Below are 15,557 nucleotides of genomic sequence, written 5' to 3'. Positions count from 1 at the left end.
TATCATAAGATCCTTGACTACAAGATATTATAGATAACGTGACCTAGAGAGGTTAGCAACAGGAAAAGATTTTGACCCTGTTTATCATCATGTTTAGCTGTGTGGTTCTTCCATCAGCTCTTCTCCCCATCTGCTACCTCCTGCTGCCTTGAGATCCACCTCTGGCTCTGACTCAGCCCCTCAGCAGGGCAAACGATGCTTCTCCCCATTGCAGAGTGCTGGGCACCAGCCCCATCAGATCTCACTGGTATCCTCACCTCTTGCCCCTCAACATCTGCTCTGGTTGTGGCCCAATGTCTGTCCCTACTGCCTGCTGTGGTCTTTTTGTCTGTGTGTATGGGAATCCCTGCACAGCCAGAATGTTCTTTACTCATCTGTGCCTACAAGCATCCTAATTCTCCATATGAAAAATGGCTTCCATTGTTTGGTAGTAAAACAGTTGAGCCCCAGCATGCCTTGAGCATCTCATGGGGGAATCTCTAAGAAAAGTGTGAAAGGGGGCAATGGAAATAGAGAGGGAGATGGTGCATCTGACCCTCCACATGATGGTGATCATCCTATGGTTGATGAGCTGCAGGTGAGGTGGGGTCCCTTCAGCAGGGTGAAGTCGGTGCAGGGGCTCCTAGGGGAGTCAGCCTCCACCTCTGTCTCCTCCAAGTGGTGCAGGAATGTGTGGTGGTTTTACTCGGGTGGGCGGCCGAGCTCCACCACAACTGCTCTCGCGCTCCCCCTCCTCAAAGAGGAACGGGGAGAAAATGCAATGAAAAGGGCTCAAGGGTTGAGATAAGGACGAGGAGATTGCACAGTAATTATTGTGATGGGCAAAACAGACTCAGCATAGGGAGATAGTAAGATTTATTGCCTATTACTAACAAGCTAGAGAAGTGAGAAACAAAGGAAAGAAACCAAAAGCACCTTCCACCCCCCCCCATCCACCCTCTTCCACCTCCTCCCCCCGAGTGGCGCAGGGGAACGGGGTGAATGGGGGTTATGGTCAGTCTATAGCGCTTCTTCTCTGCTGCTCCTTCTCGGTCACTCTTGTCCCCTGTGCTGTGGGGTCCCTCCCATGGGATGCAGTCCTTGCTGGACTGATCCGGCATGGGCTGCCCACAGGCAGCAGCTCTTCAAGGACTGCTCCAGATATGGGTCCGTACCATGGAGTCCATCCCTCAGGAGCAAACTGCTCTAACCTGGATCCCCCACGGGCAGCAGCTCCTGCCAGGTCACCTGCTCCTGCGTGATCTCTTCTCCACGGGCTACAGGTCCAGCCAGGAATCTGCTCCAGCAGGGGTCTTCCACAGGCTGCAGTCTCCGTCGGTGCAGGTCCACCTGCTCCACCGTGGTACTCCATGGGCTGCAGGGGGACAGCCTGCTTCACCCTGGTCCTCACCACAGGCCCGCAGGGGACTTCAGCTCTGACGCCTGGAGCACCTCTCCCCCTCCTTCTTCACTGACCTTGGTGCCTGCAAGGCTGTTCCTCACTCCTCTCACTCTCCCAGCTGCTGCGTGGCGCAGCGTTTTTTTCCCCTGTCTTAAATATGCTCTCACAGAGACGCAAAACAACATCACTTATTGGCTCAGCTCTGGTCAGCAGTGGGGCCCTTACCAAACATGGGGCAGCTTCTAGGTCCTTCTCACAGAAGCTACCCCTATGGCCCCCTGCTACCGAAACCTTGCCACGTAAACCCACTACAGAATGAAGCAGTTTCTCAGGGTACAGCATATTGATTGTTTTAGTAAGCTGTTGCCTCCCCAGGGAGAGGTTCCTTGTCCCATGCCAGGTTCACTTTCACCACAGCCAGGAATGCTCCCCTCTTATATTCAGGGCCCTTTTGAGGGGGGTGGGGGGAAAAACCCTTTCCCTTTTGTGCTTGCAGGGTTCAGTTCAAACACCCTTCACTTGGGAAAACCAGGACTTGAGCCTGGCTACAGGTGACTTGCTCCAGTGGAGTCTTTCTTGGGGACCCTGCCAGCCTCCTGTAGGGTCCCCGTGCAGCTTTGCCGATGGGTCTTCTGCCTGCACATCTACCTGCCAAGTTCCTTGTGCCCACACACGATTTACTGAGGGATTAACACGTGTCTGAAGTGTGGATTATTAATCCTGACCTCAGGCAAGAATGAAGAATCTTTTCATTAAGAATGAAAATAAAACAGAAAATGAATAAAAAAGGAAACGAAGAGGCTGAAGGTTGAAAAAAAGGAATCCGGAGGAAGTGTGGAAGCAGAGAGAAATAAATTTGGTTTGGGACTTGATTTCTCTGTGGGCAGAATGGAGAGAAGGGAAGATGGGAGGCTTAACAGGGCAGGAGAGGAAAATGAAGGGAGGTGGACTGAGGGAACGGATGGCCAACAGAGCCCTTGCTCAGGCAGGCTGCCAAGGGCCATGGACCTGCTGAGATTTCGGCAGGGCTGGGCTGAAGCAGATGGGGAGAGAAGGATTGCAAGTCTGAAGGCTGCATGAAATATTTAAGATGCTCCATCAAGCTAGCTTCTCAGCAGTGCTGAGATGCTGGACCAAGGGGAGGACAAGAAAAATTTGGCTGATAATGGGAAGATTTAAAAAAAATCTGGCAACTTGCAGCTCTGCTTTACATCTCTCCTTACCTCTTGTTTGCTTTTCTGTAGCAGTGACACTGTCACTAGCTGGTTATGCTGGGCACAAGGACCACCTTCAGCCTCAAGACTTATTTTGCTTTTGTTTTCCTCATTTTGCTCCTCTTTTTTCCCCATCCCCCAAACTGACAGCATCCCTCAAACCATCCTCTTCAGGCTAGCGATGTCTTGCTCCCTCCTTTCTACTGCGGGGGTAGGGCATCCTTCTGTCCCCTTTGGGCACTAACACACCTTCTCCCTCACCCTACTGTGCTGCAGAAAGATACACAATGTATGGGGGTCACCTTCTCCAGCCTTTCCCTTCCACCTCCTGCCTGGTCCTTTTGACAGTCTGCTCTTGGGGGGCAGTGGTGGACTTGAGCAGTGCTCAGTGCAGTGAAGCCTTGGGCTCAGTTGAGGTGATCACAGAACCAGGGGATGATTGAGGTGGGAAGGGACCTCTGGAGGCCCCCTGCTGCAGAAGGGCCACCTGGAGCAGGTTGCCCAGGTGGTTTTTGGAGACCTTCAAGCAGGGAGAGTCCACAGCCCCTCTGGGAAATCTGTGCCAGTGCTCCGTCACCTGCACAGTGAAGATGCAGGAGCAGAATCTGACTGAAACTGTCCACAAGGATTTTTCTGTTGACATGGATGGCAGAGGCAAATCTCTTGAAGGAGTGGATGCCACTGAGTGCCTGGAGATCCAAGCAATGGCAGAGGCCAGTTTCTCCTGCTCGTCCCTGCTAGAGGATGAGCATGCAGTGAGTAGTGCCAGGCACCCACCAAAAGGCTGCTGACCACGCCGCACAGGCAAGACAGTGTTACTGGTCAGTGGGGCTGAAACTGAGTCTGTCGGGGATGGTGTTTTCTCTGCACGTTACTTGGTAGCCTCTCCCAGCAGTGCTGCAGGGACCCCAAAGGAAAGCAAGGGTCAAATAATTTCAGCAGAGATGCTGGAAAAGCAGGCACTGATTGCTTTTCTTGTAAACTTGCCTTGGAGAAGGGGTGAAAGCTTACTCCAGAAAGCTTGGCTGTTTCTTCTCAAGAGATTTTGAATCAATGCATACTGTACTCTGTCTAGGTATAAATACAGTGACTATGTGTGATAGCTTCACCCTTTCTTTCTCCTCTTCCTCCCATGGGAGAAGCAGAGAGGCATTGCCTTCAGAATGGATGTGTGTAGTCACCATGACCTAGTTTGAGAGAGAAATCCAGAACGGGGAGGAACATGGCCATTAAGTCAACAGATACAAATGACTACATTACCCCCCAAAACCCAGTGTTAATTTAGTAATTTAGGTCAAGCTTTTGTTAGGTAAAAAAAAAATAATTAAAAAAAAATCATGATACCCGTAGCAGTCACTGTTCTAAATGTAGACAACAATCCAGGGTTACTTCTGAATCAGTCAGCTCTGGAGACTCCATTTAGAGGTGACAGATGATGCATCTTGCTTTTGTGATCATCTTGTGCGCGGTGCGTTCTGCCCAGCAATTTGCTGCTTCCCCCTCCCCACAAACCACACTTGACCTTTACTAAGAGGGTGGAATTGCCTATTTTTTTCCCCCTCTTGATTCACCCAAGATCTGCAGGTGTCAGGTCAGCAAGTGCATGTTCACCTCTTTTTTTTTTGGTGGTTGGGAGAATATGAAGTACACTTGACATGGTTCACAAAGCAAGTGAGTCTGGATCATCGGTCTCCAGCTTTCTGTGATTGCTCTGTCTGGCATCAGAAACATCACAAAGACAGTTCAATAAACAAATATTACTGTATTTAAGGCAAAATGTGCCATGGGTCCTTTCAACAGAAGCATAGAACTACACCAGCATGAGTTAAAGGAATGAATAAAAAGTAAATGTTCTCAGATGACAAAATAACAGGCTTTCATAATGAACTAGCATCCTTCCCTAGGAGTGATAGCTTCCAATAAGCTTGAGCTGTTTATTCCATTGTTTGGTAATCACAGCCAGAAAGTGCTCAGATTTTTTTCCCCACCCATTTTTGTAACAGAAAACAAGGTACTGAAATGGCTGGTTAAGGCTATTGATAAATTATCCACTGTACAAGTCAGCAGAACACCATCCAATTTCTTGAGACATCTGCATTTGCAAGAGCAGTATGGCAGGCTTCACATCTGAGTAGATTATGTATGGAAAGCCTACGTGTTGGTGCTGTCTCAATTATCCCGTATCAAGACTGATATCAATATTTCTTTAGCTTTCCTCAAGTGTTATTCTTCTTTGGCTGTTCCCATTCACCCCTCATTAGGAGGAATCCACGAAGGGGAAGTGAACGGTGAATTTGGCTCAGGAGCTGGTGAGCTGAGAGTGGCTGGCATCTGGAAGAGTGCCTAAGGGAAGTATTATGCCTGCTGATCCCATTTATTCACACGTCCCTGGGCAGCTGTGCTGGAGCCCAGGCTGGACAGACATTTGGTCCAATTCAAGATGCCCATTTATTTTTGTTATATTCCTCTGACTGCTCCCAGACTATTCCTCTGATACGCTTTCTGAGAGTCTGTGAACACTTTCATTTCCTTTAGCAAACGTTCTCTGTTTAATTCTTGCTGGGACTTTTCTACTCCTTTACTTTCAAGTTTCTTGCCCCTTTTTTGAGTGTTCCCAGTCCAGGGAACACCAGATCTCCAGCTCTGGAGAGAGCAGAGCAGGAGCTGCTCCAGGCTAAATACCTTTTGGTGGGAATAATTTCTGGCTCATGGTCAATAACCAGGAGTGAGGTTGGAGACTGCCATCTCAGCACCCTGAGGTGTCCACACCACGTTTACCTGCTGAGTGGGAGCAGTGAAGTGTCCCTGCCCAGGCTCTGGTGTCCCATCCTTCATCCCTCCTGCTGGAAACAGGTCATGAGTAAGAGCTCCCTCTCAGGAGAGGTAACTACAGGCTCTGACTCTCCCCTGCTCTGTAAGTAGATGCAACAAGGAGATGAGCAGCTTGTTTTAGGAACCCCTGAAGGGAGAGATTACCTCTCCCTTGGTTGGATAGGTTGGCCTGTGACTGGTCTGAGCACAGTATGTCCTACATCATGGCTTGTTTTGTTTGTCTTCCCTCCCTCCTCTTCAAGTGTTTGTGGACCTTTGGTCTAAGAATTTAATTAGTGACCTTTTCCTTCTAGGCTGTGATACAGGCACTGGTTACAAAGAAGGATCTTGACCAACTTACTAACTAGTTGGAGGCTCAGCCCATGTATTGAAGTTCATTTGAGGACAAACCTGGAGCACAGTGAACAAGAGAGCAGGCAATTCATTAGCCTGAGGCTGCTATAAGAAATCACCGGCTGGACTGAAGGATTTCTTTCATTGCACAAAGGCCCAGACCTGTTACATTACTTTTACATGTCCTGCTTGTGCCTTTACACCAAATCTGCAGCATTTTCTGCGTTCTCACAACAGCTCAAGCTCCCACAAGCTGAGAAGTTCTGCTTTAGTCATAACACTCATATTTGTCAGCAAGAGATGCAGGTGTTTCAAAAGGAACTGCTTTTGTTTCCTCTGTTTGCTGAGGGTCTATATGAGAAACAGTTGTTAGTTGTTCTGTCTTTTCTTGTCAAACTGCACTCAGAATTACTTAGGTGTTACTTTCTGCAGACTGCTCCTCCTACCCTCACACCCCAAGGTTTCTCTTTTAATGGGATTAACTTTTGATGTGGTTCTCATGCCCTTTTCTTTAGACTCAGCACAGTTTGTGGTTTTAAGATCTAATCAATTCTCTAAAGCCGTGCTTAATTTGCAGGACTACACTTAAATACTGCAAGAGAGAATCAGCTTGGCAAAGCTGGGAGAAGGAAGGTGGTGTGTTTTATCTTGGCAGGCAGCTAAGCACTGCACAGCCGTTTGCTTGCTTCCCCCAGGTGGGAAGGAAGAGAGAATTGGGGGGAAAGAGCACAGCTTGTGGGTTGAGAGAAAGACAGTTTAATAGGAGAAAGGGAAAATAATAAGAATACCCAAAGCAAGTGATGTACAACACAACTGCTTACCACCTACTGACTGATACCCAACCAGTCCTCAAGCAATGGCAGCTCCCTGGCCGACTCCCAAAAGGATTCTTGTTCCACACAATGCCATGTGTTATGGAATATCCCTTTGGTCAGTTTGGGTCAGCTGTCCTGGTTGGGTCCCCTCCCAACTTCTTGTGCACCCCCTGCCTCCTTGCTGGCAGGGCAGCTGAGAAGTCCTCGACTTCTCAGTTGCTGAGCAGAACATATGCTAAAACGTCAGTGTGTTATCGATGTTATTTTTCTCCTAAATCCAAAAAATCCAAAACATGGCACTATACCAGCCACAATGAAGAAAATTAACTCAATCCCATCTGAAACCAGGACAGATGGTGACTGGTAAGGGTAGGGGTGGATGAACACAGGCTTCAATGGGCATCCAACGTGCAACCTTGTAAAGGACTGAAGGTCATTCAGGAGTGGTTACTTAACTTAATGAAAGGGATGGGAAAATGCTGCTTGCCTTTAGACCAACTGGGTAAAGTTTTTTCTTTCAACCTGTGGGAGCTGATGCTTGCTCATAGGTGTTGCAATGAGAGTAACACAGCGTAATGACCAAGGCTTCAGAGAGGATCATCAGTGAAACCACTCCCCCTTCTTCATAGAAACAGCCTGTGTATCTAAAGAAGTAGAATGGGAAAATGGAAAAAAAAATCTATGGATACAGCTAATGTCAATATTCTTTGGAGAGAAATGGGGGGGTGGGGGGTGTTTGATGGGAAGATACTGAAGGGATGAGACTCAGATTGGAAAAGTGTCTGATTTTTCTTAAAAGGCTTCTCAAAGGAAACGGTAACTTATAAAAAGTATTCTCTAGGCTGAATTTCAGAGGCTGGAAATGACAATTTGGTGGGACAGAGGACTATATGAACCCAAAGAGAGCTCAAGGGGTGGTTCACTCGCCAGTGGGTGGCACAGCCTGATGGGCAGTGGGGTAGGGACACAGTTGATTTTTAGTATCTGCCTGAGGTTTTTTTTGTGTTATTCCTGTCTGGGCAGAAGGCAAGATGAGAAGCCCTGATTAGAGGAGGAGGAGGGATGAATGTTGTGTTCCTCACAGAGGGAGGCTTGTGGGCAGAGTTCTCTGGTTTGTATGCAATGTTGCCTTAAAGTCTCTCTTGTAGTAGCATATACACATATTTGCCCTCTCCCAAAATCAGACTCTCCATCTGTTTAATGATGTAGGCACCTTGGTCCTTACCCAGTGTTTTATCACTTTGATAGCTCTTACCTTAAGTGTGTCTGCTTCTCTCTCAAATCTCTTCACGTTACCTCCTCCGAGTGCTCTCTTCTTTGTCTCTTACTATTCTCAGTGACTCCTCTATCTGTTTTTCCCCTCTCACTGCTGCCTTGCAACCTCAGTTCGTGTTTCTGCTTTCCTTTGGAGCAGTGGTGAGGAGGTGCTGTGAGGGGGATAGGGGAAAGGGATGCATCATATACAGAGCAGTGCCCTGGAGATCTGGTATCCCCTGGGTTGAGAACCCATGGGCAACCCCAGGAGAAGTATTAGCAAGACCTGGGTGTGTAGAAAAGGTGCTGTGGTCAGCCACAGATTCATTGTGGAGCACCTACAGGCTTGAGAGCATGGGTGTCCCCAGCACCTCAGTGTAACGGGCTCTCTCGAGCTGAGGTGAGTGCGGTGCTGCTGGACCCAAGTCCCTTCAGAGAGCCTGCTCCCCTCAAAGCAAGTTTATTTGGCTGAGTCAATTTCTCAAAATCAGGCCTGTTGCTGGGAGTGATATGTGGAAGCAAGCTGTCTAGAAGGCAAGTGCCTTCTCTCAGCTAGTTGTCTAGTTGCTTATGCCCAAGGCAGGTAGGCCGGATGGCCCATAGAGGTGTTGATTTCCCATCAGTGGTTAGAAAGGGAGCCTGATTTACTAGCTTAACCTGCATCCCTGTCTTCCCTTGGACTCCCTGCCTGCTGGCTGGAGCGACCTTTGGGGAATCTGGTGTGTGTGTGGGAGGTATGTGCCATTACACACGTGTGCTGAGCTTGGTTCGGCTCCTGTTTGGCAGCAGGCCGCTCTGCTCTTGCTGACCGCTAATGGCAGCGCTGCACCAGCTTCGTGGATGTCGGTGGAGGCACCACATCCTCGTTTGCTCTCATCAGGGATAAGACTAGTTTTGGATGCCAATAGTTGGGTGCTTTGTTCCCTGGCACTGGTTCACAGCAGGTGACAGGGCTGTCAGTGGAGCAACCTGTGCTTGTGAACACACGGCTGCTCAGGCGTAGGGATGCGAAGAACTTTTTCCGTCTCCTGAGCTCTTCCCGCTGCTGCCTTTTTTCTGCCTTCATTCCGGAGATCCTCTCTATTCTTTTGCCTTGGCAGGAAGAGGTGTCCCAGTGTGCTCAAGGCTCAGAAAAAAACCCAAGCAAAATTGGATATGTTTCAGCTTTTTTGTACATGTTTCAATTTTTCCTTGCAGTTTACATTGCTAGACACACTGGATCTTATTACATAAAGATGTTGTTTCTTGTCATTAATCCAAGGCACGGTGGCTGTTCTTGGCACTTTCCTTCTAATTTGCTGTTCTCCTTGGTGAATAGCTATCTCATAGCACACAGCCCCTCTCTTCTTGAGCCCTATCAATAACATTTGCTCCTTAAGCCTAAAGTCAGGGGCAGCATCCTTTCCTGGTTTTGTCTAATTTTATTTCTGATTTAAAATAAGTCTGTCAGCTGAAGCAGTGGCAGCCCACTGGGACGTGGCCTCCCCTTCCTAGGGAGCAAGGCTTTCCAGGTTTGCTCACTTAGCTCAGGCAAGAGTCACAAAGCTCAATTCTCGGTCCCCTGAAATCAGGCACTGGACCCAGGGACTTGGTCCAAGTGGAAATGCCACTTGAAAATGCTGTAAGGGTGGCTTTCTCCAGCAAGAAAATAAAGTTCAGGCCTCAGCTGTTCATTCTTTTGAGTGTTGCTAGAATATGTCAGTACTAATGTCTCAGCATTTCTTTTTGCCTAAGTCATAATGCAGAAAAAAACATCACGTTTAAAGCTTTCCTGTGCACAAGGGTGGTGAATGAACTGTCCTGCAGCAAAAGTTTAGGGCCAGAATCATACAAATTTTCCCTCTATGCTCCCTGAGGTTAACCTTAGGCATGTCAGTGAACTCTTCTACTAGTTCTTGCTCATCTGAAAATAAAGATCATCATGCTCTGGCACCTGTTGCGATGGCTAATTAAGATACACTTGAGCAACTGAAGAAGCTGGGAAAAAAGGGGAGGATGAAAAAGCAAGGAACTGTTGCAAAACCAAGTGCTCCAGCACTCAAGGTGCAGGATTAAGATGGCCAGTGCCTTTCATGATGTGCTCACAGCCCATATATTTTCCCATCAGTCCCCTGCCTCTGTCAGGTGCTCGAAGGATGGTGCTCACTTAATGAGCAGCCAGATTACACTTTGTTTTCCTGTGTTTGTTCAACGCGTGGCTCTAGGCCTTATTGACAACACACTGTTTAAGCCCTGCTCTGAAGACAAGATTATTGATTTCCTCGTGGTCTTTTTTTATCACAGTAGTATCTGAGCACTCGTCATTATAGAACCCAAGTGCTTCACAAACATTAATTTATCTTTACAACACCCCTGGGAGGAAAGGGCTGCTCTTGGCTCCCTGCTTATACAGAGGGGATGGCAGTGTGCACAGACTGAAATCAGAAGCATCCGTTAATTTTGAAATCCTAATTACAGATACCTGGGACCAGTTTTTTTTCAGAGCATTTGTGTAACACTTCCTGTTTTCTAAGTGTGGAGACTTAAGGTGCAGAAGTGAGCCGTCAGTTCTCCCTTAAGCTGGACTTGGGACTTCTGGTCTGTAGTGCATAATAAAAACTAACATTTGGTGACCACCTGCTAAAAGTGACCTTTTTCATGGAGCAAGGCAGGATCTGGAGATCTGAACTCTGTATTGCAGCTTACAGCTGCAATTTGCTTATCCTTCCCGCAGTTCAGTGATGAGAGCATGGTCACTCTATGTTCTGCAATAAAAGCAGGGGTCCTGCTAATGTCCTTTAGCTGAGTAGTCCTAGTTAGTTTCTGCCTGCTCCTGTCCTTCATGTGAAACAAGGGTAAGATGGCAAAGGAGCTGAGCTGGCACCGCCAGCAATTACTTTTATATACGCAGATTACAAATTGGGATTACACAGATTACTTTTAACACTAGTGTTTCCCTACTTGTGTCTTGGGCATTCAACTCTAATGACAGTATCAATATTAGAATGTATGTGACTATAATTCTGGTTGTCTTATGTGTTTTTTAAATGTCTGCTGAAGAAAACTACAAGCCAATCCATAAGCACTATCCAGGAATGCACACTGTTTGTTCTCGGCTAAAACTTCTAGGTGGCCTCAGCAGACTTGAGCCATTTAATAAAAATGCTGAATTTCCACCTTTTCTGCACCTTTTCTGCTTTATTATTTAGCCAAGTAAAGGTGTGCTTTTTGTCTGTTAGGGCTTTCTAGAAGAGTATTGGAGAAGCAGAGAAAGTTATTGCCTGCTGTGCCCAGAGGCATGTTGGAGGGAGCACAGGTCTTATAGATTGATTTCTCCTTCAGTCTGTCCTTCACTCATCCTTAATTCTCATTCCAATCCTATCTTCTTGCCTGTCCTGTCTGCTCCCTGCAATACCATCCCTTATCCAGATGGAAGGAGGTCTCAGTCTCTCTTCTTCAGCTCCCATACGTATTTCCCTGCTGTTCTTTTCCCAGCCAAATCAGACCCTCAGCATAATCCTTTCCCTCTCCTTTTGCTTAGATGTTGGCTCCTCTCTACTCGGAATGAACTGTCCTTCTCTGCACTTCTAGCCCAGAGTTTGGAGCCTAGGGAGGGACAGATGTTTTCCATGCTCAGCACTCTTCTGACCCCATGGTGACAGCAACAGCTGCTAGAAGACCATTGCTCTGGTCCACTATAGCAATAGGTTACCAGGTGGTGTGGTGCACCATGGTTTTGGGAGAGAATAGGGTGTGCTGGGTGACCTCGGTCATATGTGCTGGAACAGGAGAGTTCCCAAGTGGGAAACTGCCGAATTTCAGCAGCTCTGGGAGCTGCTGCCTCCTTGGGGACAGCTGATTAGTGGGACCTCACCTTGGCACCTGCTGGAGCACCCACCAATTATTCATTTCAGACCCAAGTGCCTGTTTTAAACTCTTCCCAGTTTTGCAGGCAGGGGAATATGGGCCCTGCTGGTGCTGAGGTAACCCTGTTTTGGTCTATCTTGCTGTTTGAACTTCTGTCTTTGTCTCAGGTATTTCAGGTAAACTAGTTATTTGTTCTTCTGTACCTTTTGAATTTTGATCTTTTACCGAGAGCCTCTTATCACAAGCATTTTTCAATAGGAAGTTTTTTTTTGATTTCATGGAAGCTTTGCTATAGAAAATGTCTCACTCACAGAAAATGATGATTTGGAGACAACAAGTGGAACGCCACAGGGCCTGCGATGCTTGCTTTAAACCCTGAACATTCATGGTCTGCTGTATGTTCTGGTTCATTATAACGTGGCAGGTCAGCTGTAGTGTATGACATCAGTGGGACACTGTCTCTTATGATGTGTTATAGCTGTCTGGCTGTCAGGGTTTGCTCATTCTGGTTGCCAAAATAGTTGTCCTGTCTTACGGAAGGGGTATCAACAGGGATCCCAAAGCAGAAAGAGAAGTTTGAATGCTAAGTGACTAAGAGCTCCATGGAGCAGCATTTCAGAATCCAAACAGCTCATCTTTTTTTTTTCTTTTTCTTTTTTTTCCCCCTGTAATAAATATTTTGATTTCATGCTAAAAACTACAGATTTCTCTCTGGGGAGGTGAAGAAACATTTTCTGACCTGCTGCACTTTGCAGTGCGTGATTGCATCTCTGTTGCATGGCTAGCAGCTTTGCTTTTTGACTTCCAGCTGGCATTGTTTGATCTCAGCCATACTGGCTGATTATCTAAATGATGGTTTTATATGTCATAGTAAAATTTTGGTTTATTTTGCCTCTCTCCCAGCTGTATTTGCAACTCTGGTGTTTGCTTGGATTTGGATAACTGATGTATTGCGGGGGGGGAAAAGTCCTTGTTTATCTACTTGTTGGCATCCGTGATAAAAAAGCTAATCCTTCCATTGGTGTGTTCCTAAGATCCAGCAGAGATAGATGTAGCTCTTTATTGTCAATTTTAGCTTCATTTTAGGCATATGTATTTGCTGTACAATGGGATGCCTGCTTCTCTGTGTGCATCTTGATGAGGAGGTAAAAGGATGAAATTAGTGTGTTCTAGAGAAATTCTCAAATTTCCTAGCTGAGAATTGGATTCCTGTGTCTCTATTTGCAGCAAACGATCAAGTCTGCTGTTGGAGCTGTTCTCCCCGTTGCAGAATTGAATCACTTTGTTACCTGCATTTTCTAAGACAAGACTGACTGCTATGCATTTGAGCAAGTGGTTTTTTTCTAGGTGTTGCTTGAGCAATCTGTCTTGCTCCATTTAGCAGAACATTCCCCTCAGATTTCTTCCCTCAGTGGCCAATGCCATTCCAATTTGCTTCTGCTGCAAGCCATCGCTGTGAAACTGCTAATTGCAGCTTATGCAAAATTAGGCGTCTCTTTGTCATTCAACTTGAAGTGCTGCGCGTTTGGATGTGGGGAGAGACAGCTGCTTCGCTGAGGCTGTGTCTGCAGATCGTTTGGAGGCAGGCAGGAGTTCTGCCTGCTTGTGCTCTGAACTGGCCCAGCGTGAGCAAAATCGAAGTCAGTGGCATGATGTGAAGCAATAAGTCACGTTGAGGGCACAGCGTGCATTACTGGGCTGAGTGCTGTATTGGTCTGGTGCTAGGGGTGCGAGCACCAGTGCAGTGTGAGCATTGCTTGCCAGGTACCATGTAAGTATCACTTTTGTGTGAAACTTCTTGGAGCTGAGCATGGACAAGGCCAGAGAAGGCTTTGGTCCTTCCGAAGCTGTCGAAAGATCCCCAAGCGCTAACCAAGGTAGGGTAAGACTATCGTTAATAAATTTGCTTTTCTTAGCTACATTTTTGCAGACCCTTCAGAACGTAGTCCCTAGAGCCACCAAATGCACTTTGTATAGCATTGCTGTACCAAAAAGGCCCAATATTGCAACCTTGTCCGAGATCTGAAAGTGTATCTGTGAAAGCAGGGAGCGACTGTCCCAGCTGGCTTCTGTCCCGGCCCTCTGCCCACGGGAGAACTTGGTTGTGTGTGTCGTAGGAATGTCACTGAAGTAATGCTGGCTTGTTTATTGGCTTGCTTAGCTCTTTTCTTGGCTTCTATTCCACCTGGAAATAAAGGGCATTTTTTTGCTACCCCCTTGCACCACAACGCCGTCATTTTCAGGAGTGCAAAGCGGATTTATTGAACTGTGGGTGAAACAAGCTCCATTACCTTTTCAGCTTTAGAATTGTATATTGTAGTCTAGGTGCTGCTCCAAAGCATACTCTTAAGAGGAGCCTGCAGCAATCTGTTTGATATTTATGAGCTTGTAATTTTATATCATGGAATTTATTATTCTGTATTAACAGGTAGGCATAAAATAAAACAAGCTAAAGGGCACACAACCTTTCAAAAGGTTTTCAACCACTTAAATCTTTCTCTCTCTTATATAATACTGTGTTTGATAACAAGGTAACAAAACACCTGGATGTGGTTTCTTTTAGCTCTTTGTAGAGACTGCTATCCAAATGCAACTGGCTGCTACTCTTGAGGGGGCAAAACACCTGCACATTTTTTTGGGGAAAAAATTGCTGGCAGCACAGCTGACTTATTAAAATTAAAGTATAAAGCTGGCCTATTGGTCGGTGTGTTTAACTGCTTCAGTACCTTTTGACACCTCTCAAATCAGTTGCTGGAGGCAAGCCATGTTCCAGTGCTTTCCTGAAGTGGTTTTACTGCCTAGTGGTAGATTTGCAATGTTTTTAGTCCAGGCTTTATCACACTCACAAATCCTTGTTGATCCCCTTTATGCTGTGGCGTGGTTATTTCCTCCAGAGGTTTTATTTTGTTCATTTGTTTTTCCTGTTAAGCCACCTTCATCCAATGCAAGTCAAATCCCCTGTAAAAGGGGATGACCCAGAGCATGGCTATTGGGTCCTTGGTGGACAAGGGGGGAATGTGGGATCTGCCTGGATTTTGTTCGGAGCTTCTGTGCATGTGAGGCCATCCTTAGCTGGGCTCCTGAAATGAAGGTGAGTTATGATTTCTGTGCAGAGGCAAACCCTTTTTGCACCCACAAGAAAGAGCACTAACAAATGTTCATGTTTTTTTCTGTGCCAAGGTTCTGCTGGATCTTTACAAAATGTATGTTTTAAAGCTTTGCACATAAATACATGCCCAACCATATCAGCTTAGTGTGCACGTTAGGCCATGTAATGGTTGTTTTCATGTACACATACGGATGCTGTACACAAAATTACAAGCAGAAAATGCTTTTCTTCACTTTGATTTTGCTGAACGAACAGAGTCACGATCAGCCCAGAGCTTATGGTTTTTATATGTGGGTTATCTGAGCAGAATGCAGTGTAAGACTTAAATGGCTGTAGGGGAACATTACAGCACAAAAGCACACAAACATGTGAGTTTCTGTGCGTTTGAGGAGATATGTGAATGTTGCTTCATTTTCTTATTTTTTTTTTTAAAAAGCCCTCACAACCCAGCGAAGGTCTGACACCTCTTGGGACCAGAGAATTTTTGCCATTCTGTAGTTTGGAGATAAATGGATAAGTGAAGTATGATAAGCCAGGCCAGTGAGACTTCTTACTGTGGCAGAATACTTTAAAGTCTGGGACACTTATCTCAAAAAGTAGGTTTGCGTGGTCGCAGAAATTAGCAGGAAACTTGTCTTGGGAAACCTGTGTGTCACACTGGGCAGTTCTGGGTTGTGTTGCTGGGTGATTTGCTGAAAGCTGCTTTATCTCAGGACTCTTTTGATAGTGGAATACAGATGCTTTTCTCTACTATAATTATGGTTTTAATATAT

At 46.4% G+C, this 15,557-nt stretch overlaps 1 protein-coding gene across 1 annotated transcript in view; it reads left to right on the top strand.

Moving 5' to 3' along the window:
* The window catches only part of CACNA1I (calcium voltage-gated channel subunit alpha1 I), a 148,093-nt gene that overhangs the window by 15,621 nt on the left and 116,915 nt on the right, over positions 1–15,557 (top strand). The window lies entirely within an intron of this gene.

The sequence above is a fragment of the Cygnus atratus genome, chromosome 1, assembly GCF_013377495.2.
Source record: "Cygnus atratus isolate AKBS03 ecotype Queensland, Australia chromosome 1, CAtr_DNAZoo_HiC_assembly, whole genome shotgun sequence".
NCBI classification, from domain to species: Eukaryota; Metazoa; Chordata; class Aves; order Anseriformes; family Anatidae; genus Cygnus; species Cygnus atratus.
Note: the sequence above shows the minus strand (reverse complement) of the source record. Positions and strands in the feature narration are given on the sequence as shown.